The sequence below is a fragment of the Podarcis pityusensis genome, assembly GCF_964106645.2.
Source record: "Podarcis pityusensis genome assembly, chromosome: 16".
In the NCBI taxonomy this organism is placed as follows: Eukaryota; Metazoa; Chordata; class Lepidosauria; order Squamata; family Lacertidae; genus Podarcis; species Podarcis pityusensis.
This window is the reverse complement of record NC_138041.1, coordinates 15140013-15162002: the sequence shown is the minus strand read 5'-3', so window position 1 is coordinate 15162002 and position 21990 is coordinate 15140013. Positions and strand designations below refer to the sequence as shown.

General features: G+C 49.3%; 1 protein-coding gene across 29 annotated transcripts in view; it reads right to left on the bottom strand.

Annotated features, from left to right (window-relative positions):
* NRXN2 (neurexin 2) overlaps window positions 1–21990 on the bottom strand; it is a 355281-nt gene that overhangs the window by 248686 nt on the left and 84605 nt on the right. The gene's annotated exons all lie outside the window — the stretch shown is intronic.

Here is a 21990-nt window from a genome sequence, read left to right as displayed (position 1 = left end):
AGAGCCAGACAAAACCAAAGCAATAATAATAATCATAACAAGAGGGGAACAGGGGAAGAAAATAAAAGAAGTTTGGTTTCTTTGAGGATTAAAAAAAAAAGCATTTCGGGCAAACAGTCACATCGCCCAATGAGAGAAAATGCTTTTTTTTCCTGGTTAAAAACAAGAAAAATGTGGGGGTGGGGGTGGGGGTGGGAGGGGGGGATAACCACGCAAACCAAGGCAGCCTTGAGGGGGGCGTGTGGCGTTTGCGGCCGGCAAGAATCAGGCGTGAGCGAAAACTGCTCCAGGAAGGAAAAGGGTTAGTGAAGCAAAACCAAGAGTCAACGGCTGGCCTCTCCTCCAACCGACCAGATTCCCAAAGCAGGTCAGTGGGTATGAGTGGGTGCCTGGGGGCCCAACAGGAATACCCACCCCCTCCTTTCCCATTGTCCCAGGTGTCAATGAGACTGGGAGGAATTTCCCTCCAATAAAAAGCTTGCCCCACCATCTTGAAATTGCAACACATTTGATTGAGATTCCACTCTGCATGGAAACCACCAAGACCAGCACCCAGCCCAGAGGAAGACAGAAGACGGGCCCAGGATATTTGGGTGGAAATCTGTCGAGGAAGAACCACCAAAGCATGGGAAGCTCCTCCGAAGGGAGCCAGGTCACTCGTCCATGTACCTCAATATTACCTACTCTGACTGGCAGCATCGGCCCTCTAGGTCTTCAAGCTTGGGACATTCCCAGCCCCACCTGGAGATGCTTCCGTTGTGGACTGAACCCTTGAGACCTTCCGCATTGCAAAGCACACACTCTGCCACAGAGCTATGATGCTCCTCCCCAATCAGAGCAGAGCAGAATCCATACTTTACTGCCCTGGGAACACTCCCAGTGGTCGAAGGTGTGGGATGCACGTTTGTTCAATAAATAAGTAAGGCGTGCACTGAGAAGCTGAGAATGTTTCCCCGACTGTAAGTTAGACGGAAAGGCTAAGGCAGGCCTGTCAACAGCCACTCATCTGGTTGCTTGTGGTGATTAAGCAATTGCCTCCAGGCGATCAGGCAGGGAAGTTTGTAGCAGCTTAGCACTGGTCTGTGCGCACAGGCAGGCTGAGCAAAATGACTGAAGTCCAGTCCTTTGCAAGGCTGGGCTAAAGGAGGCTCTTAGGGGGCAAACTCGTTGGCTGTGAGCAATTGTGAAAAGGCCCCCTTCTGCCCACAGGCACGCATCCAGTACAGATCAGAGTGCTGAACCCAGTGTGCATTGACTTTGCCTGCAAGCAACCACCGCTGTCACCCTTGTGTGACAGATCAGAGTTACACACACACACACACGGCTGAGTGACCCAGAACTGACAATGAAGAAAGCAGAGTGGCGGGATCAAGCCCTGGGGCTTTCTCTTGCAATGACCCAAAGAACTTCCTGGTCCCTAGGACTGGCCCCTCATGTCCCCTGGGTCAAAGGACACGGCCCCCACCTCTCTCCCTGGCCCTAGGCTGCAAACAGAGCTCCCTTGATGTCAGAATGCCCTTGTTCCACATGGCATGGGCAAGGACACAGACATACACACCAGCACCTATTCAGCAAGGCAAAGCAAGTATCCTTCCCACACCCCCACAATGGCGTGAGCAACAAGGCCCCAACATGCAGAGTGACAAGGAGTAGGCAGGGCGGTTGCATGCCTTTCCCTGCATGGCCGAAGGCTGCAGGTGGCATCAGAGTGAGGCAGCATTCCTATTCCTCCCATGCCACCCCTCTGCCGCCATTCATCACCACGTCAGCTCCAGACCCTGCGCTGGCAGCTGCTTCTGGAAAAAGCTCCCAATTTCATGCAAATGAGGAGTTCTCGCTCCCACCTCCAATGCAGACACACATCTGAGTCCTAATCAATCTGTCAAGCAGCTACAGGCCTAAAAGTGGCTGGCACATTTGCCCCTTCCAGAGTCTCAAAGGCAAACATACAGGCAAGGATACAGACAGTTGCAAAAATGTAGGTCCATCTAACTCAGTACCACCTGCACTGACAAGCAGGGTCTGTCCAGGGTTTCAGACAGCCCCAGAATCACAGAGGTGGAAGGAATCCCAAAAGTCATCTAGTCCAACCCCGCTGCAATGCCAGAATCACAGCTCATCTGATCACTGTTTAAAACCCTCCCATGAGTCGGCCACCTTCTGATGGAGTCCATTCCACTGCTGAACAGCTCTTACTGTCAGAAAGCTCAATCGGAATCTCCTTTCTTGATGTTTGAATCCACTGGCTTGGGTCCTACCATCTGAAGCAGTAGAAAGCACACACTGGAGGTTTCACCAGCTATGGCTGGTATGCCAACTATGACCGTTCCTCACCATGGTGGTTCAAGCCCTGGTAACCTCAGTTATTTCAATGTGCTCCATGTGGAGCTGCCCATGCCCCAAACTCTAGTTGGGGAAGCTGCTGCAGCCAGACTGTCGATGGGGAAAGACTTCTCACCACAATGTGTCTCCGAGGATGCTTAAAAGCTTGCCCTGCCTGCCCAGATGCAACCAGGACACATTTAAGGGTCCAGTATTCATTGAGAAGGCCTTTGTGAACTTGGTTCCGCTGGATCCCTTTATGCCGCAGCCTGATCATTGAGGTCTTGCAGGGAGTCCGTGTTTATAAAAAAAACAACACCAAATCAGTTTACAAGAAAAGTACACAAAGCCACATGATAAATGCCACATACAAAGTTTTTAAAAAGACATCCATTAACCACTGTGGAAATAAGTATTCTTCTTTGCATGCATAGGAATGGAAAAGCTTTCAGCAGGTGTTCAAAGTTTGGCACCCAAGGGTCCTGTTGAGGCTGTCTCTCTTTGGGTGCCACCACGGTTCAGACACACAGCTCACATCTGCCAGGAGCCGTGCCTTCAGTACTGTGAACCTAGTTCTGTGGAACTCCCTCTCACTTCTAATAACACTCCCCTGTTGGACGTCAGGCTCTTGGTGAAGTTTGAATAAGAAATAATCCATAAAGCGCTTTAAGTAAGTTCCCCCCAGATTTTATTGTTAGTTTCAACTGAATACATGCTGGACCCCTCTTGGACACCACTTAGAAAGTAGCACTATTCAACAAATAATCCAACTACAAAAATTAGAATTCAAAGCAGCCCTCAGCCTGCTCTCTCGGGAGTCAGGCATGCTGGCTCAAAAGCTCCTCTGCCCTCCTGCAGAGTTGGGGAACTGGTGTCTCTCCAGATCTTATGGGACTCCAACTCCCATCAGCCACAGCCAGCATGACCAATGGTCAGTGCCTGTGGAAGTTGTGGTTCAACAATATCTGAAGGTTTTTCCACGCCCCAACCCACTCCTTGGACTAGAAGTGTCTGGGCCTGAAACCAGATGTGCAGAGGGTGGCAGTGGTTGTGGGGGAACACTCTGTTCAGAAGCAGTGTTTTGCACTTTCTGACATTAAAAGTGCTATGCGGGTTAAAAGACAAGCCCTGCTGGATGAAGATGATGTGAACTGTAGTCTAATAGTATCTGGAGGACCACAGCTCACTCCCCTCATGGGCTTCCAAATTTATTTACTGTATTCCTTATTTAAGTTATACTTCCTCCCAAAAGAGCCCAGAGTGGGAAACAACAAGCAATAAAACAGCAAAACCATAAAAAATCCAATACCAACACAGACTGGGACCAAAATTTCCAACTAATGGTTAAGGATGTTGGGAGATGCAGCCCAGAGATACCTGGGGGACCCTCCCAGATCCCTCACCTCTGATCTAAACTATTCAACCACATCTCCAAAGGGTATAGATAGGACCCAGGCTTCCTGGGAGTTCCCTGACCATCTCTACCCATCCATAGCAAGATATCTGTTTCCTCCCAAAAATTTGAGACTGGACTCAGGAGTCTTGAATCCTTCTCTCGGGTCCCTGAGAACCTTCAACAGCTGGGGCTAAAGCTGGTGCTGAAGGCCTCTAAGCAGAGAACTCTCACAAGAACATAAGCATATAAGACGAGCCTGCTATATCCAGCCAATGGCCCATCCAGTCCAGGATCCTGTTCTCCCAGGGACCAGCCAGATGCCTCGGTGGGAAACCCTCAAGGAGGATTCAAGCACCGTGACAATACAATGGGAAGAGCCACCCACAGAGGAAAAGCCTTCTGATTTGATGTTATGGTTTTATATTATTATTATTATTATTATTATTATTATTATTATTATTATTAATTGAATTTATATACCACCCTATACCATCTCAGAGCAGTTCACAGAATAAAATCAAGATATAAAACCACAAAATACCTAATAAAAATAAAAACAGCAACCCAATACCCCCCCCCCCAAAAACCACATTTTAAAAGGGCATAGGATGTAAATTGGACCAAACAAATGCCTGGTTAAAGAGGAACATTTTTGCCTGGCGCCTAAAGGTGTATAATGAAGGTGCCAGGCGAACTTCCCTGAGGAGAGCATTCAACAGATGAGGAGCTAATGTAGAGAAGGCCCTTTCTCGTGTTGCCACCCTCTGGACTTCTCGAGGAGGATGCACATGAAGGAGGGCCTCAGAAGATGAACTCAGGGTCCGGGTAGGTTCATATGGAAAGAGGTGGTCCTTGAGGTATTGGGCCCAGAAACTAATTGGTAGCCAGTGCAATCATACCAGGATCAGTGTAATATGCTCAAACTTTCTTACTCCAGTGAGCAACCTGGCCGCTGAATTCTGCACCAGCTGAAGTTTCTGAACCATCTTCAGAGGCAGCCCTACCTATAACACATTGCCTGGCCTGCCTGCCTACGTATAATGCATCTAACCTTGAGGTTACCAGAGCATAGACAACAGTAGTTAGGCTATCCCTGTCCAGATAGGGGCGTAGCTGTGTTGGAAGCTGCCCAGACAGAGTGGCTGGAGCAACCCAGCCAGACGGGCGGGGTATAAATAATAAAATCATTATGAATTTGTCTGATCCTTGTTTATAGTCATCCAAGTTGGTGGCCATCACTGCGAGAGAGAGTTCCACTGTTTAACTCTCTGGTGGGATTGGGGAGGGGGTGTTTCATGCAAGTCCAGAAAACCCACTTAGGCCATCTTTTAAGAGCTTAGCTGCCAAGATCTATTAGTCATCATTTGCAGCCTAAATGAGGAGAGGCAAATTTTGTGTGCCATTCCCTGGCAGTGGGTAGATGCTTCTCCAGTCACAAGCAACTAGTCCTGGGTTTGGGGGAAAGAGAAAGGATTTGGATCGTTCTCTCCCTCCCCACTTTCATGTGCGCAAGGAAGGAAAGGGTCAAATGCAATATCCAGGCTAGTGATTCAGGCTACATCATTCCCACATCCTTCTTTCCACATCCAAAGGTGGAAGATGTCATACTCCAGACAAGACAGGAGGAGGAGAGCTTCCTTCCTGCTTCCTCCCACCCACCATTGGCGGCTGGCGCCACCTCCACACCATGACCTGAGAGCACGGGCATCCAGAATGGCGCTGGCACAGCAGAGGACCTGGCGCAGGTGGTCCCACAGGCTGAGGTGGGGGGCAAGGAGAAGGCAGGAACTGGTGCTTGGAAGGTGCAGCAAGGGTTATAAACTGTGGGCACTAGCAGGGCAGGGGGAGTGTTGTGCCATGTGGATGGACTCCACTTCAGGCAGCCAAGCACAGATTAACTCCAGATTAATCTGGAGGGCACAAGGGCAAGTAAAGATGTATATAAGCAGAAACATGACTGCAGAAGGCATCACTTGCTGGAACTCCCTGCCTGTCCTGCCTCCACAAAGCAGAGGGTGGCTAGATGAACTTGTGAGCATGTTGATGGGTGCGTGGCTAGTTTAGGGAGGGGGCAGTATTCCCAGCTCTTGCTAGAGGAGGTTTGGAAGGCAGGATTGCCTTATCTGGAGCTGGGGGGCCTGGGTGAGGCCCTGGCCTTTTCCCTTCTTCTGCTGCTTCTCCTCCTCCCAAGCCCTGTCAAGCGCCTGAGAGCTGCAAAGAGAAGGGGAGAAGGAGGCTAGGCACATTAGGATGCTGCTCTCTCCTCCCGTTGCCATGGAGACCACTCCAATGATCCCTCAGGCATGACGGAGGCAGCCATATTGTTCTGACTGCTGCAGCCCCACCCCCCACTTCTTTCCTGGATCCCATTAACAAACTAGAATAGTCTCTGGGCAGTTTGTCCGAAGGAGGTGGGGTCCTTGTAGCTGGATAAAAATGGAAGAGAGGTGCTCTCCGATTCAGCTTGCAGTAGAGGATACATGAATGCATGCACCTGTTCTCTCACCTTTCTCTCCCCATCCTCTCTTTCTCCCTTCCTTCCTTCCTTCCTTCCTCCCTCCCTCCCTCCCTCCCTCCCTCCCACACACACTGCTAGTGTTGCACTACCTGCCCCACAGGCCCTACACAATCTTCCCTTCTTTCTCCACACACATATCTTTGAGCAATGAACAATCACACGTGCATACCCACCTACATGTGGGTGGGAACACTAAATCCCAGAGGGAAAGCTGTGAAGTCTGGCAGGCACACCTCATCCTATTCCTCCAAGCCAGGGAAGAGAGGAAAGAGGAGACAACCCAGGAAGAGGAACAGTCTAGCTCAGGGGTAGGCAACCTAAGGCCCAGGAGCCGGATGGGGCCCAATCGCCTTCTCAATCCGGCCCACAGACGGTCTGGGAATCAGCATGTTTTTACATGAGTAGAATGTGTCTTTTTATTTAAAATTCATCTCTGGGTTATTTGTGGGACCTGCCTGGTGTTTTTACATGAGTAGAATGTGAGCTTTTATTTAAAATGCACCTCTGGGTTATTTGTGGGGCATAGGAATTCGTTCATTTCCCCCCCCCCCAAATATACCGTATTTTTCGCTCTATAAGACACACCAGACCACAAGACGCACCTAGTTTTTTGAGGAGGAAAACAAGAAAAAAAATATTCTGAATCCCAGAAGCCAGAACAGCAAGAGGGATCGCTGTGCAGCGAAAGCAGCGATCCCTCTTACTGTTCTGGCTTCTGGGATAGCTGCGCAGCCTCCATTCGCTCCATAAGACGCACACACATTTCCCCTTACTTTTTAGGAGGGAAAAAGTGAGTCTTATGGAGCAAAAAATACGGTAGTCTGGCCCACCACATGGTCTGAGGGACGGTGGACCAGCCCACGGCTGAAAAAGGTTGCTGACCCCTGGTCTAGCTCCCTTGAGCAGAGACACCCCTGCACACATAAGGCACCTTTTGGGTGCTCACAGTCCATCCTTCGCAAGGCCCTTCAGCACACACAAGGATGCAAAGCAGGAGAAGGCGCACAGCACGCAGCACAAACCTTTCCCTTGCACACCTGCCGTGCAATATTTCAGGACGGAAACCCATCGCACACATGAACATGTTATCTTTCCTAACCGCAATCCCTGCCTTGCACACCCAGCCCATGTACCAGCTTCGATACAGCCCTGCTTGCACAGAGTGCTTCACTCTAGTCCAATGAGGAAGGCGTACACCAAACACCCCACGTGAAATACCTTCCTCAAGGTGTGACATTTCACACAGGTGTGCATAATAATTGACACATCATAAGCACGGGGAACCTTGTGGGCAGGTGCCGGGTCACACCCAACACAGAGGGGATTTGGACTCGCAGGGTGGGGGCTCCCTCCTTCTCTTCCTAAAATGTAGTAAACCAGCTCTGCTACACGGGGGGGGGGGGGGCAAGACTCGGCTGTGTAGTATCCCGGATGTCTTAAATGCACCCCCCCCATCCTGCACTGCAAACCATCTCTACCACTGCCTTCTCCAGACCCCACCAGGGTACTCAAAAACTCTGCCGCAGTTCCAACAACACAGATTCACCCATACATGCTTCTCTGGCCCTGCCTTAGTTCCAAAGTCACTGTTGCTCAAACTATGGCATAGACCTCTACAGAGCACACAATTCCAGGGCGAGGCAGGATCCTGAAGCAGGTTCAGCCTTCCCCTTCAGTCGCTACAAACTGAATACCTCCACTCCGTCATAGGAGCTCACAAAAGAGGTTTTATGGAGGGTGCATGGGTGTAGCAAGGGGGCAGACAGCTGCCCTCCCCATCAAGTAAATAAATAAAAATACTTAACTGACAAACCAATCATGTTGCAGATAGCTCGGTTCTGCCCTCCAACATAAACACCCATGTGGGGGTGACTATATTCCTGCCACCTTATTCCTGCAAACTTTCCTAAACAACCCCTGCATACCTGGTTTAAATTTTAAAAACCCACCATGGCAAAAAAAACCCACTACCAGCCACCCCAAATCACAAGAGTAATGAATATGCTGCTCAGCTGGCCCAAGGTGCACCCCCAATACCCCTTGCAGTGCTGCCTTATCTGGGAGTGTTGCCATAAGGACAGGGTCTCAAACAGGAGGCAGCCCCTGCCCAGGTGACACTGGACACATGTAAATCACATCCCCGAGAACTCTCGCCATTGGCTGCAGTCTGCCTCTATCTGCTTATCACTGACCCATTGGCTACGATGCACAGGATAGTGCCCTTTATTTGCATACTAATGTTTCCTTGGACTGAAGGCAACACTGGGGTTATGAGTGGGGGAGAAAGCAGGATGTGTGGATGTGGACTTATGCCCCGCACTCAGCATCAAACCTATCTAACCAGTTCCTTAACCACAAACCCATTAACCTGGCTTAGCATTCCAAATACACTGAAAAGGAGAGAGCGGAAACACCACAAAGGCCAGCTGCCCAGGACAAAGTCACACCCATCTGATGCATGGTTTTCTGCAATAACAGCCTCCTAATTGCACAATCCTCACTGTTGCTGTCTGGACTCCATCCCTTCATATGCACCCAGAAACATGCACTGAAGCAGGGACATGGGGGCCCAGGAATAATCAACTTGTGCTCCTCAGCAGGGCTGCTCTGAATTAAGGCAGATTTTCCAATGACACCAATTCCCCATCAGACACCTTACACTGAAAAATAAGGCAGAAGAACACAAAGGGTGCTTTGCTCCTTGCTTACACCCCATATCTGTGGCAGTTGCTCCCCAGAAAACTTTGTCTACTATACAGGGCCTGGCAGGACAATCCAGAGGCCCATGCAAATCCAACTCAGTGACTCTTATACCAGTGCCACCATGATTATCCTGGAAGCTCCCTTTCTATTCCAGCTGCCTTGTTAAGACTTGCACTCTCAGAACTGGTACCTCTCGAACCCAGCTCTGCAGGGCAGTCTGCAGGGCAGACTTTCAGGACTGACAGCTGTTAACTCCGAGTGAAAACAGGACAACTGCATGGAATTATTGCTTGGGTGCTTCTGGGCTTAGGGGGGCGGGGTCTACACTCTCCACACCCCAATTCTTCACTAAATATTAGGAAGAACTTATTGATGGTAGGAGCTGTCCGACTGTGGAATAGACATTCTCAGAAGGTGACGGACTCCCCTTCATTGGAGGTTTCTAAACAGAGATAGTATGGCGATCTGCCAGAGATACTTTAGTTGAGATTCCTGCATTGCAGGGTCAGACTAGATGACTCTTGGGGATCCCTTCCAACTCTACAATTCTAGGATCGTACAGTGTGTTGGGCACAGGCCATGGCTCATGCTTGTCCTTACCAGCAACAAACTCCAAAAACTGCCTCTGGAGGCCGCAGCCCTCCTCTGCCCCTGAGCGTTGTCTTCTTGCTCAGCCCTTCAGTTCTGCTCAGTCCTTGCAGGAACGGTGATTCACTGCTCGTTCTCTCTCAGTTTACAAAAACATCAGCACACAGGCCCCAACTCCCTTCTTCAGGGCCTGCAGCTTCCTCTTCGCCCTTACGTCTCCAAATAGTCTTCCTTCAGTTTGTAGCAGCTGCAGCACAAGTTCGGAGAGACCCCCGAAACCGACAAGGTCCAACAGACTGAACTAGTTAGGCTAAAGAGGCACCCGAGGCATCCAAACAAACCAGAGGGCAGTGAGATATAAGATTGTGCCCCGAACCTATTCAGATATTGCTAGGCCTACTGAAATCTCAATATTATTTTTTATCAATTGAACAGATTTATAGGCTGTTTCATTGGCGTAGCCACTGAAGCAGCGTAGGGGGTAAAAAAAGAACAAAATGCAGAAATGCTGAGGACAACAAAATTGATTTAACCATCTCTAAAGCAAGAAAATCATCAACACAAACTCTAAAAAAATGGGGGGGGGGAATGAAAGCATACAATCAGATAAAAAGGTTTCTACATTGCAGGGGGTTGGACTAGATGACCCTTGTGGTCCTTCCCAACTCTACAATTCTATGATTCTATGAAAAGTGATATTCTGCAAATGACTGGGTTACATCACAGGGAAAGCCTTCCTAAACCAAAGTGTCTTCTGTAGATGCCCAAACATCATCACACCTGGCACCTATCTGACTTTGGCTGGCAGACGGAACACTAAAAACCCTGTTTCCAGTACAGGTTAAGCATACCTCTGGGGCATATGCTACTCTCAGCCATGCCCCTTCTGAGGAGTGCATTTGCCAGGAAGGGATATACAGTGGGCAAGGCACTGCCTTAGATAACCTGGTCGCAATTTGCCTGGAACTTTCAATGCTAAAAGTAGAACCTTAAACTGCTCTTGCAGCAGATGTGTTATATGGAGTTGATGGGGTACAGTCAACCTAGCTGCTGCATTCTGCACCAACTGCGGCTTCTGGGCGAAGCCCTACATAGAGCACACTGCAGTAATCCAGACATGAGGTTACCAATGACCAAGATCACTGTGGCCAAGCTATCTCAGCCTATGTATGGCCATAGCTGCCTCACCAACAGAAGCTGGGGAAAGGCACTGCTAGCCCCCCCCCCCAGGACACCTGTGCCTCAAATGACAAAGGTGGATTGAGAGCATCCCCCAGGCTATGTACCAGTTCCTTCGGAGGGAGCGCAACCCCATTCGGAACAGGTAACTGACCGATCTCTGGGACACAAGAACCACTCACCCACAGGGCCTCCGTCTTGCCAGGGTTTACCAATTCAGAAGCTATGGAGAAACAGAGGTATCTGTCACCAGCATACTGATGACATGTTGCTCCACATGGCCTGATGACCACTCTAATGGCTTGATATAGATGCTAAATAGATATTCGTAAACCCCGCTGCGAGGTTTGTTTTACAATCAAGCTGTGTATACATTTTATGAGGACTAGGAAGATCTGCTGAAAAGTATGTTCATCCACTGCCCTGCCTGGAAAATAGTATAGAATGAGACAAAGCTACTGGCCTTCGGCCTTATGTGGTTAAAAAATGAATAAATAAATCCACAGCAAAGCAGCAATAAACTCTGCACAAGCTGCTCCTTCAGCTGGGCAACTCAGTGGAGTCAAAGCAGAGCCAGGCTCAGATTGGCAGGTGTGTTCATTGCTATAGTGTCAAACTGGAGATGTGTACTTGAAAGCGATTGTGTGTCTGCTGGAATCAGCAGGATGGCCTGCTCCGTTCCCTCTGCCACAGGATTCTGTAGTGTCTGCAGAATCAAGCTGCCAACCCTTTTTTAAAAGAGAGTTTCTCGGTGGTCTCTCTCTGACTCAGGGTTTGTCCATGCTTCTGCTTGTCCTGTACCTAGAAAGCATCAGTCAGAGTGGCTTTGTCTTTGCCCTGTTGCTTTCCCCTGGAAAACCTGTGGTATAGCGTTAAATCAGAACAAACAGTAATCTGCAGAAGACCAAAATGCCACTTGTTCCAATTCAGTGATAAACCACAGGTTTCTGGGAAGCAGGGAAATGGTGGGGCAAGTGGAAGTGAGGCTGAGCCTTCAGTCCGGGCGTAAGGATTCGACTGGTCAATCGGAAAGGCCTGACTAGGAGAGATGGAGGAGTTTAGTGAGCACCAAAAGGAATCAATAAATTAGTTGTAGTTCTCTGGACCGGGCTCACTAACTGGATCCTCTCATACCCGGCTGAAGTTCTCTCTCTGCAGCTCACAGGTAGGCAAGGGGGCAGAGGGGTCTGGGGGAGAAGGAAAATGGCGAGTGTAGCACTCTTCCAAGAAAGCAAAAAAATTAAAACAGACCTGTTTTCATTGGTGAAAGATTGGACTCTGTGTTGAGAGTGTGCGCACCACAGCATCAAGGAACAAGGTCAAATTGTTCACAGAGACGCCAAATTAAAAGAACACTCCTACCACCCTCGCTTCTAAGCCCTAAAATGCCAGTGTCGAAAGGCTCATGAGTGCAATTGTAGTGCTCAGAAGTAAAAGCAGAACCAGACTGTCTGTGGAGACAGAGAACTGCAACGTTTGCATCCATTGTCATGTGCCACCACTGCCTGGGTGGCACTCTGGAGGCTGGAGAAGGAGGAATCGGGGAGGGGGCAGAGATAGAATCATAGTATGGTAGAGCTGGAAAAGACCCCGAGGGTCATCTAGTCCCAACCCGCTGCAATGCAGAAATCTCACCTAAAGCATCCAGATAGGCCTGAGGCCCCAAAACAGAAGCACTTTAAAGGTTATTTGCCCAGATGCGATACAGCATTACCTGTACAAAGATGACCGTGGAAGAAACTGAGGCCTTCTGCCCTTCATTAAGCATTTAAGTGCTTAATGAACATACACACCTTAATGCCACTCATTCCCCCGTCCCATTTTTGCAACTACACAACTCCCCCCACTAAAACACACGCGCGCACACACACACCCTGCTCTTCAACCAATTTGTCTGTGGGTATCAAATGGTTGGTCAGAACAGTTAAGGAAATCGTTAATCTGCTGCACTGGATGCTCTTGAGGATATAATCCAATTGTAAGCATAACCAGATGGCCCAGACATATTGCTGGGGCTCCCAAATTGGCTATTATTATTATTATTTTATGAATTGTCTTTTATGTACAGCTCAAGCGCATAATTTTGAAAACACCTAAAAATAGTTTTTAAAACAATGAGAGATAGGTGTAACCATCTGCATATCCAAGTAAGCCTGGGGGGCGGGGAATGCTGCCTGAAGCCCCAGAGGACAAATGACTTCTGCCAGTCCATGCTGTGTCAGATGATGGATTGGTGGCCAGGCTGGGGCTAAGGCAGCTTCCTGCGTTTCCTAACGTGGAATCACCACGAATGACCACCCCAGACCTTGGAGAGACCTTTCTGGAGTGAGAACCCTACTGAAGACCCAGAGGCGGCCTGGAAAGGAGCCTGCACCTTGGGGAGCCAGTCACGGGCACCCTGCCAGGAGCTGCAAGAAGTCCAGTGGGCACTTTCTTCCTGGTTGGCTTGGAGGAAGCTTTGCTGGGGGGGGGGGGGTAAGTGCAAATACCCGGTCCCCTTCCACAGTGGATTACCAGCTACTCACTTCTGTGATGGTGGTGGTGGTGGAGGGGAGTTGTCATAATTTTTGCGCAGGCGGGGTTTGCTCAGGATAGTGCTTCTCATACTTTATAAGCTTGGGTCTTTCCCAAATCTATTTGTGGCATTGTGGCAGCAGGAATACAGTTATCCCAAAAAACAGGGGAGGGGGATAATTAGAAGGGACCCCAGGGATCATCTAATCCAGTGTTTCCAAACTTGGGTCTCCAGCTGTTGTTGGACTACAACTCCCATCATACCTATCAGTGTTCAGGGATGATGGGAATTGTAGTTCAAAAACAGCTGGAGACCCAAGTTTGGGAAACACTGATTCTAGTCCAATCACCAATTCCTTATTTGATTTTAAATTGTACTCTTTATTTCTTTGCTGTTTGCCACCCTGAATTCTCTGGAAGGAAAAGTGGGATTCACACTTTATTCTGACAACTTTTTGCCCGTTTTCCTGGTCCTGAGCTCTTCCTTGATCCCTAGCTCTCCCTCATTGTACTTGGGGCTTCAGGAGCAAGGGTGGCAGAAAGTGAGATGCAAAGCCCAAAGCGGGACCCACTGGGTTTCCCAGGCAGTTCTTTCTCCAAGGTCTACTCAGGAGAAAGGGAATCAGGTAGAGGAGGAGCTGGCAGTGACTATATAAGAACTCTCAAGTCTCCTCTGTAGAGTCAAACATCAGCGATGGACAATAATAACAACTGGGTCCCAGTGATAGTCCACATGTGGGTATGGCTATGGGGTGGGCCCCCTATGCAGATCCAGCACTGGATCTGGCTCAGGCTGACAATGGGAGCTCCATTTCTGCTTCCATCTTCCACGGGGCAGCAGCTCCAGGGCCTGGACATTTGATATACCACCCAACAACCTGGGTGGAGATGATTTATACCAATCCTAGTAAGCCTGAGACTCAGAACATTTTTATTTGAGAAGAGGCACTAGACAAGGTTCTCCTTTATCACCCCCATCATTTGCCTTCTCCACAGAGCCCTGGCTGAGGCCATTAGATCTTGGGAAGCACGAGAAATGGTTAAGACAGAGAGAGGAGGATGTAAAATTTACTTGACAATACGCTGACAATGTAGCCATCCTTTTACAAGACCCAATGAAGTCTGATGGGCAGCTTTTAAATCTGATATATGAATGCAACTGCATCTCAGCATACAGATTACATAGGATTGAGACACGTTTAATGGCCTATAATCACAACAAAGGCCAAAGTGAGAGAAGATCTAACTTGATGTACAAGTTAAAAAATGCCATGGATGCCCTACAATTGACAATTCTCCCTAAAATTTTATTTCTGTTTCTGAATGTACCACTGAGAGTGCTACCAATATATCTGAAGAGTGGCAAATATGTTTCTAAATTTTGCATGGAATGGAAATAAAAGTTTTTAGCTGTATTATTAGGATATTAACTTTCAACTCATGGCAGGGAGGGGGAGCTATTGCAGTCTGCCTTGGACACCCTGTTATGTGGGGAAGGGTGAGATATAAAACCCACAAATAATTTTAATAGTGTTTTAAAATTTTGTATTTTAATAATAGTTGCCTACCTTTTCATAGAGTGCTGTGTTTGCAGAGCTTGATTCGCTGGAGAACTGCATCGGGGTGAGCAGCAATTTTAACATTCTAATGTTGGGGGCAACTTCCTGATCTGTGAATGTTTTGGGGAAAACTTGGGGAGTTCCCACCCTGAGAGTTCACTGGTCAATGCAGGTGCAAACTGTTATGAAGCATAATATTGCCCCCTTGAACGACACCCTCTGGTTCCCACCCACTGCCTCAGGCTCCCACTGGCTCCCCCTTGCAGCAAAGTCAAAGGCCAGAGGAAGAAGAGGACGGCGGGGGGGGGGGCGCTCCAAACCTCCACCAGGCTGAACTGCTCCAGCTGGCTTAGTCTGCCCAAACTCTGCCTGTCCGTCTAGGGGTGGAAGCTGAAGGACACAAGTGGCAGATCAGAAATACGGCAGAGACCTTGCACTCAGCATTCGTCTCTCAAGAGATTCTCAGTGCACATTCACACGTGGAACCCCCCCAGAGGAGGAGGAATGCGCCTGAAAGCCCACCCACCCCCAATTCCAGCCCCTACTCCTTGCACACAATACACCAGGGGGCAGAAGTCAGAATCAGTACCCAGGCATGGACTACTCCATCCATCCATCCATCCATGCGCACACATGCATCCACACAAATGCGCATCCACATTGCTTATTGCAAGCAAATAGGCAGACTGCATTTCCTCTAAGGGGGGGGGCGCACCCTCTTTCCACCTCAGGGGACAGGAAAGCTGAGCAGCTGGTCAAACTCCTCCTGGCTCTCTCCTTCTCCCCCCGCCCCACAGGCCCACCTTATACCCCTTTTCCTTTTTCCTCTACTTTTGTTCCAGGAAGTCACGACGTCAAGAGCAAGTCAAAGTCACCGCAGTGCCAGGCACCAAATCTTATCTTCCTGGTGCAGACGCTGCCTCTTGTCGCACGCAGAAGTGCTGGAAGGCACAGGGACAGCCAGCCAAGCACACGTACGTACACACACACACACACACACACACACACACTTGCACTTCAGCTGGCAACACACACCACAAGGAGGACTCAGTGGCAAAAGCACACACACCCCAAAAAACAACAACACCCCAGCCTGCCTCATTGGTGCACGGATTAAATCAGTCAGCAGCATGATCCCAAGGGAATGGAGTGTTCAGAACTGTCACCTGGAAGAAGTTTGGGGTACAGTGCTTAATTTCTACTGCCAAGAGGTAGCATGCCCACCCCCACTGCAAAAGCCCTTTCAAGCAAGAGTGGAGTCTAAGTGCCATCAGAGACAATGGCAAGTAGGATGTCTGGGGAGGGGAGATAATCCAGCTCAAGTTGAATGATTCATTTTGGCATGTAAAACATAACGAATCATGGACATTTAGTAAGCCAGAAAACAACAGGCAGGAATAACAAGAGTGCCTCTAAGCATGTACAGAGTGCGGTTCCCCTTTCCCTTCATACAGACGAGAAGCAATTACGGTCTTCAGGCAGAGAGAAGCGACCCCTAGGAGTTGGCCCACTGGAGGTATGGCAGGTGAATAAACAGGGTGGGGGAACGTGTGCAGAGGAGGCCGGGAAATTAAGCCTTATGGAGAACATCAAGGGAGTTGGAGATATTTAGCTTGGAGAAGAAGAATAGAATGGAGTCCTAGAATTGTAGAGTTGGAAGACAGCCAGGGGCTTATCTAGTCCAGTGTTTCCCATGCTGGGGCCATATGGCTCCCCTGGGGGAACCCAGGCTATTCCAAGAGGGCCACAGGTGAAAATCACGTAAATGGGGGGGGGGGGGCAGAACGAGGCCAGGGGGCTACAGAGGGAAGTGAGAAGTGAAAGAAAAACAAGTCATTTTAAAAATTATGATCAGCTGGCTATCTGCTTGGCCAATCACAAGCGGGTAAGGGAGCGGCCTAGTGCTCCTTGTTGCCACATGCCTTTTCTTGGAGCAGTCCTGGTTTATTTCCAGCAAGAGAGGGCGATTGCTGAGGCTCCCGTTTTGACCAGTAGTGCTGGGCCTGGTGGCAGCCTGGGCCTGACTCTGCAAGGGACGGGATGAAATCTACCCCAGCGCCTAGCCAAGCAGGGTCATCTGGTGCTACTGACTCTCATCTAGTAAATAACGAAGAGTCTACTCAGAAGAAAGCCACACTAAGTTCAGTGGGCTTTATTCCCAGGTGAGGGTGTGTGGATCTATAGTGTTTTATCTAGGCAGCCAAGGCTCCTCCAGATGACAAGAACTTTTCGCACCAGGTCAGTGAGGACCACTTGCTTTTTAAAATTCTTCCGCTCCCTGTGCACCTTTTGGATTGTATCAGTAGGTTTCCCTCTCTGTGTCAAATAACTGGGGTCAAATAAGTGTTTACTTTTTATAATACAGTGGTACCTCGGGTTAAGTACTTAATTCGTTCCGGAGGTCCGTACTTAACCTGAAACTGTTCTTAACCTGAAGCACCACCTTAGCTAATGGGGCCTCCTGCTGCTGCCGCACCGCCGGAGCCCGATTTCTGTTCTTATCCTGAAGCAAAGTTCTTAACCTGAAGCACTATTTCTGGGTTAGCGGAGTCTGTAACCTGAAGCGTATGTAACCTGAGGTACCACTGTACATGGAAGATGGTTCTCCCTCGGGGCATTCTGGACTCTCCTTCCTTGGAGATTTCTACAGAGACTGGATGGCCATCTGTCATGGATGCTTTAGCTGAGTTTCCTACATTGCAAGGGGTTGCACTAGAAAGAGGGCCCTTGGGGTCCCTTCCATCTCTGTGATTCTATGTTTTTCTGCTTCCACAATATTTCAATATGTTCCTATCATTTTATGTAATTGTATTTTGTATAATGTATAAAAATTATAAATAAAGCATGTTCTGTTTACACACAAAACATTTAAATAGCTACCTTTCTACTGGTAGCACAGGGAGGGGGGCATGGGCATAGCCAGGATTTTTGTTGGGGGGCAGGCTTTTGTTAAGGGGGGCAGATCTGTAAAAATTTTGGTTGATTTTTACTTATTGGGGGAGCAGCTGCCCGTCTTGGCTACACCCATGGGGGGCCACAGGAAGGAAACAAGGTCAGAAGGGGGCCACAGTCAGAAAAGGCTGGGAAGCACTGATCTAGTCCAACCCCCCTCAAAGCAGGAATTTCAACACTAGTCCACCATCCTATTTGAAACCATCCTGGACCCTGCTTAGCTTTGCAAACGTGCCGGCAGTTTTATTGCTGCACCACTAGGAGAGGTCAGACCCTACCTGGAGTCCTGTGTCCAGTTCTGGGCATCGCAGCTAAAGGAGGATATTGACTAGCCGGAAGGTGTGCAGAGAAGGCCAACCAAGATGATCAAGTGCTCCGAAACCAGGCCTTATGAGGAACGGTTGAGGGAGCTAGGGATGTTTGGCCTGGAGAAGAGGAGACTGAGAGGTGACATGAGAGCCATCTTCAAATATCTGAAGCGCTGTCGCATGGCCTCAGCCTAGTATACCTGAAGGAGCGTCTCCACACCCCGCATTCTGCCCAGACGCTGAGATCCAGCACTGAGGGCCTTCTGGCGGTCCCCTCAACACGAGAAGCAAAGCTACAGGGAACCAGGCAGAGGGCCTTCTCGGTAGTGGCGCCTGCCCTGTGGAATGCCTTCCCACCAGATGTCAAATAGATAAACAACTACCTGACATTTAGAAAACATCTGAAGGCAGCCCTGTTCAGGGAAGTTTTTAATGTGTGACATTTTGATGTGTTTTTAAGCAAAAAGCCGCCCAGAGTGACTGGGGAAACCAGCCAGATGGGCTGGGTACAAATAAATTATTATTAATTATTATTATTATTATTATTGTTGTTGTTGTTGAAGCTGGAGCAATTCTGCTTACTGCTGCTCCAGAGGGGAGGAACCGAACCAATGGATTCAAATGACAAGGAAGGATATTCCGGCTAAACATTACAAAGAGCCTTCTGACCGTAAGAGCCATTCGACAGTGAAGAGGACTCTCTCGGAAGGGGGTAGACTCTCCTTCACTGGAGGCTTTCAAACAGAGGTTGGATGGCCATTTGTCAGAGATTCACAGCTAGATTCCTGGATTGGAGAGGGTTGGACTAGATGACCATGGGGGGGTCCCTTCCAACTCTACGATTCTATGACCCATCGTGCCCACCGCTGCCATGGCTGGGCCCAGCTCCTGATTAAAAATTGCTCTGTCTGGGTGAACAAGGGAGCCGGCAGGTTCCTTGGCGAGAGGAGTCAAGATGCCACCCCCAAGACAAGGGAGGAAGGCGCAGTCTAGGAGATAAGCGGCGGGTGATGGAGTGCCAGACGCCGCCGTCGGCGGGTTTAATCTCAGGTCCCCTGCTCCAGGCAGCACGGAGGGTCATTTTTCTTGGAGATGGATGCTGGGCGCTGGCAGCAGCAATCTCCGCTCAGAGAGGCAAACAGGAGGCCTTTGCTGGAAGCCTTGTGAAACCAGCAGCCTCTGGCCTCTCCAGAAAGGCTCCCACTAGCCACGAGGCCCCATTGCCCTTCCAGAGCTGTGGAGAGAACACAGGACTGCTGGTCCGCAAAGCTGAAACCAGGTTATGGGGCATCCTTCCAAAAGCTGCAGAGGCAGGGCAGCCCAGCAAAGAGGCAAAGTGAAGCAGCTGCCTCAGGGTGGGAGACTCAAGACAGATGAGGGGGCAGTGGATCTGACCCCTGAGGAACATGCCCCTTGCTGCCTCCTCCACTGCCTGCCTGCTCCTCTCCAGCCTCCTTTTACACACACCTGGGCCGGCACATGGCAGAGGGTGTGCACACAGCACAGGTGGAGGCAGAGGAAGAAGCAGCATTTTCTGCCTTGCCTCTGGCGTCAAAACGTCCTGGGCAGGCAGGTATCTGGCATCCCCACCTTGTGCCAAACTCCTGAGAAACACCCACCTCTTCCACTCTTACCTGCCAGGCTACAAATGACAAGTTTCTCCCCGGCCCAACTGTTTGGGAGCAGGGGCAGAAACCAAGACTGTGGTTGTGAGACACATGAGGACGGGTGGATGGGAGAACGGGGCACCTTTTCTTTTATTTGGGGAAGAAATCTGGTGTGCTCTGCATGCAGAAAGCCCCTGGATCAGTCCTCAGTAGCATCTCCAGGTGGAGCTAAGAAAGAGCACAGAGTATGGCTGCCTATGGACCACTTCTTCTCAAGCAGACTTCTGTGGTCATTCTGAGTGCCAGCCCAGAAGGGGATGATGCAACACAGAGGACCCTTCTGGAAGTGGCTGCTTTCCTGGAGGGCAGGGGGCTCCTCTCCGGAAATGGGGAGCAGGTGTCATCCCAAAGACTGCCTCTAAATCACCCCATCCCTGTGAGCCGATGAAGAGGAGCGGGGAGTGTCCTATAGTGAGCTGAAACCAGCTGTCAGTGCTAGAGTCAGACGCAGGTCAGCAACTCAGGGAGCAGGTATCTGTTGTCAATGAAGTTAACTCTCTTTATTCAAGGAAACAAACACACAACTCGGCCTAGCGGTCTCTGCAACACTCCCCAATGGGTCTTTCCCCTACGCAGCAGTTGCCAGGACTGAATGTCCCTGCCTTCCACCGTTCCTAAGGCTCCTCCTCTCCCAGATGTTTCCCAACCAGTCTCAAATTGTGTGCACCTCTGAACTCTGTTCTGCTGTTCTCATTACTCTGTGAGTTTTCGGAGAAGTGGGTGGAAGGGAGGTTGTTGCGGCAGGAGAGGGAGAGTCTCCAGATTCTTGAGCAGTCTCTTGACATCCCCATTCTCTGCTTCAGCCTCAGAGTCTGGGCTGCTCCCTGTCACCAGCTCTTCCTGCTCACTAAAGCCTGTTGCCCCTTTGGCACCCAGCCCCTGCTCCCAATCTTCTCCCTCTGATCTCTCCTTGGTGTCCCACCACCAATCCCCTGGCTCTGACTCTTCCTCCTCCGGGGTTCCCCTTGGGGGTTCCCCAGCTGGTGTCCAGCCAGATCCTGGCACCAGCACCCTGATGGAGCAGAGGACTCAGGAGAAGTTAACCCTTTTCTATGTGCGCATAGTGCAGAGAGAGATGTTGTACCACTTACACACATCGCCATAAGGAAGGAAACACATCAATAAAGAAGAGGAGGAGGTGAGAGATTTGCACAAAGTTTACATGTGCTAATGTATAGTTATAGATGCGATTTTGGAAATAAAGACTATAATTTAAATTGTAATACAGGGCATCTCACTGTAGTGGAGGAATTTAAAACTGTGACCAGGTGAGTGCTGTGCCCAGGTGGTCCTTTCAAGGATTTAGATTTAGACAGTCCTTCAAAAAGAGGACATTCCTCTGTAAAGCAGGACTGAAAGGAAAAGCAGTCAAGGGGCACTTCTAGACCAGTTTACCGAGCATTTTTTCAACACATAATGAAACCTGATAGATTGTTTCTGATAAAGTCAAGAAGGTTTGTGGCAAATACTTAGGGCATGTGGGAGCTGCAACAAAATGTTGAAGTGTGAAGTTCTCCGGCCATCCGCCCCACCCCATACCACTGCCACCTTTCCTACCCCCTCAGCAATCAGTCCGAATCTTTATATTTTTTAGGCCATCAAATGGCCAATATAAAGCAAAACACTCAAAACATGGTTAAAATGTAATGACCACCTGTCACAATTCCACAGCATTGCAAAATACTGAATAATAATTAATATTTTTATGATATTATGTAACATGTAATAAAAGAGGCAAACCCCTACCCTGTATAAGTCAGCCCCCCATCCCTGTCACCGCCCCCTTATTATCTGGCACATTCTTCCTCCGCTTTCATTGCTCCAGATCCAGATAGCTGCCAGCCAGGTGGGACTCAGCCCTTCCCTTTATGCACAAGAAGATTCCCACACCCCAAGGGGCAGCTCAGCCACCCAGACAACAGCAACTGTACTCTGCAATTCTATGATTCCATGATATCCACAGAAATCGTTTCAACAATTTGTAAAAGTGGTTTTATTGGTTTTACAGTTCATTGAGATTACCTGTTTTTAGAACAGGCTTTTTTTTTTTCCGGACCTGTTTTAATCTTGTGCAATGCTTTGATGGCTTCATGTTATGAAGCGACCGACCTAGAAGTTTGTGAAACCATGAGAGAAACTAGCATCAAACGTGGTTCCTCTGGGTTTGCCTTGCCAGCCAAAAGGCCAACACATACCCACACCAGGCCTCCAGATACTCTGCTACATGTTTCTGCTGAGGGACATCCAACTCAGAGTAGACCCCATGCGTCTACTCAATTTATCC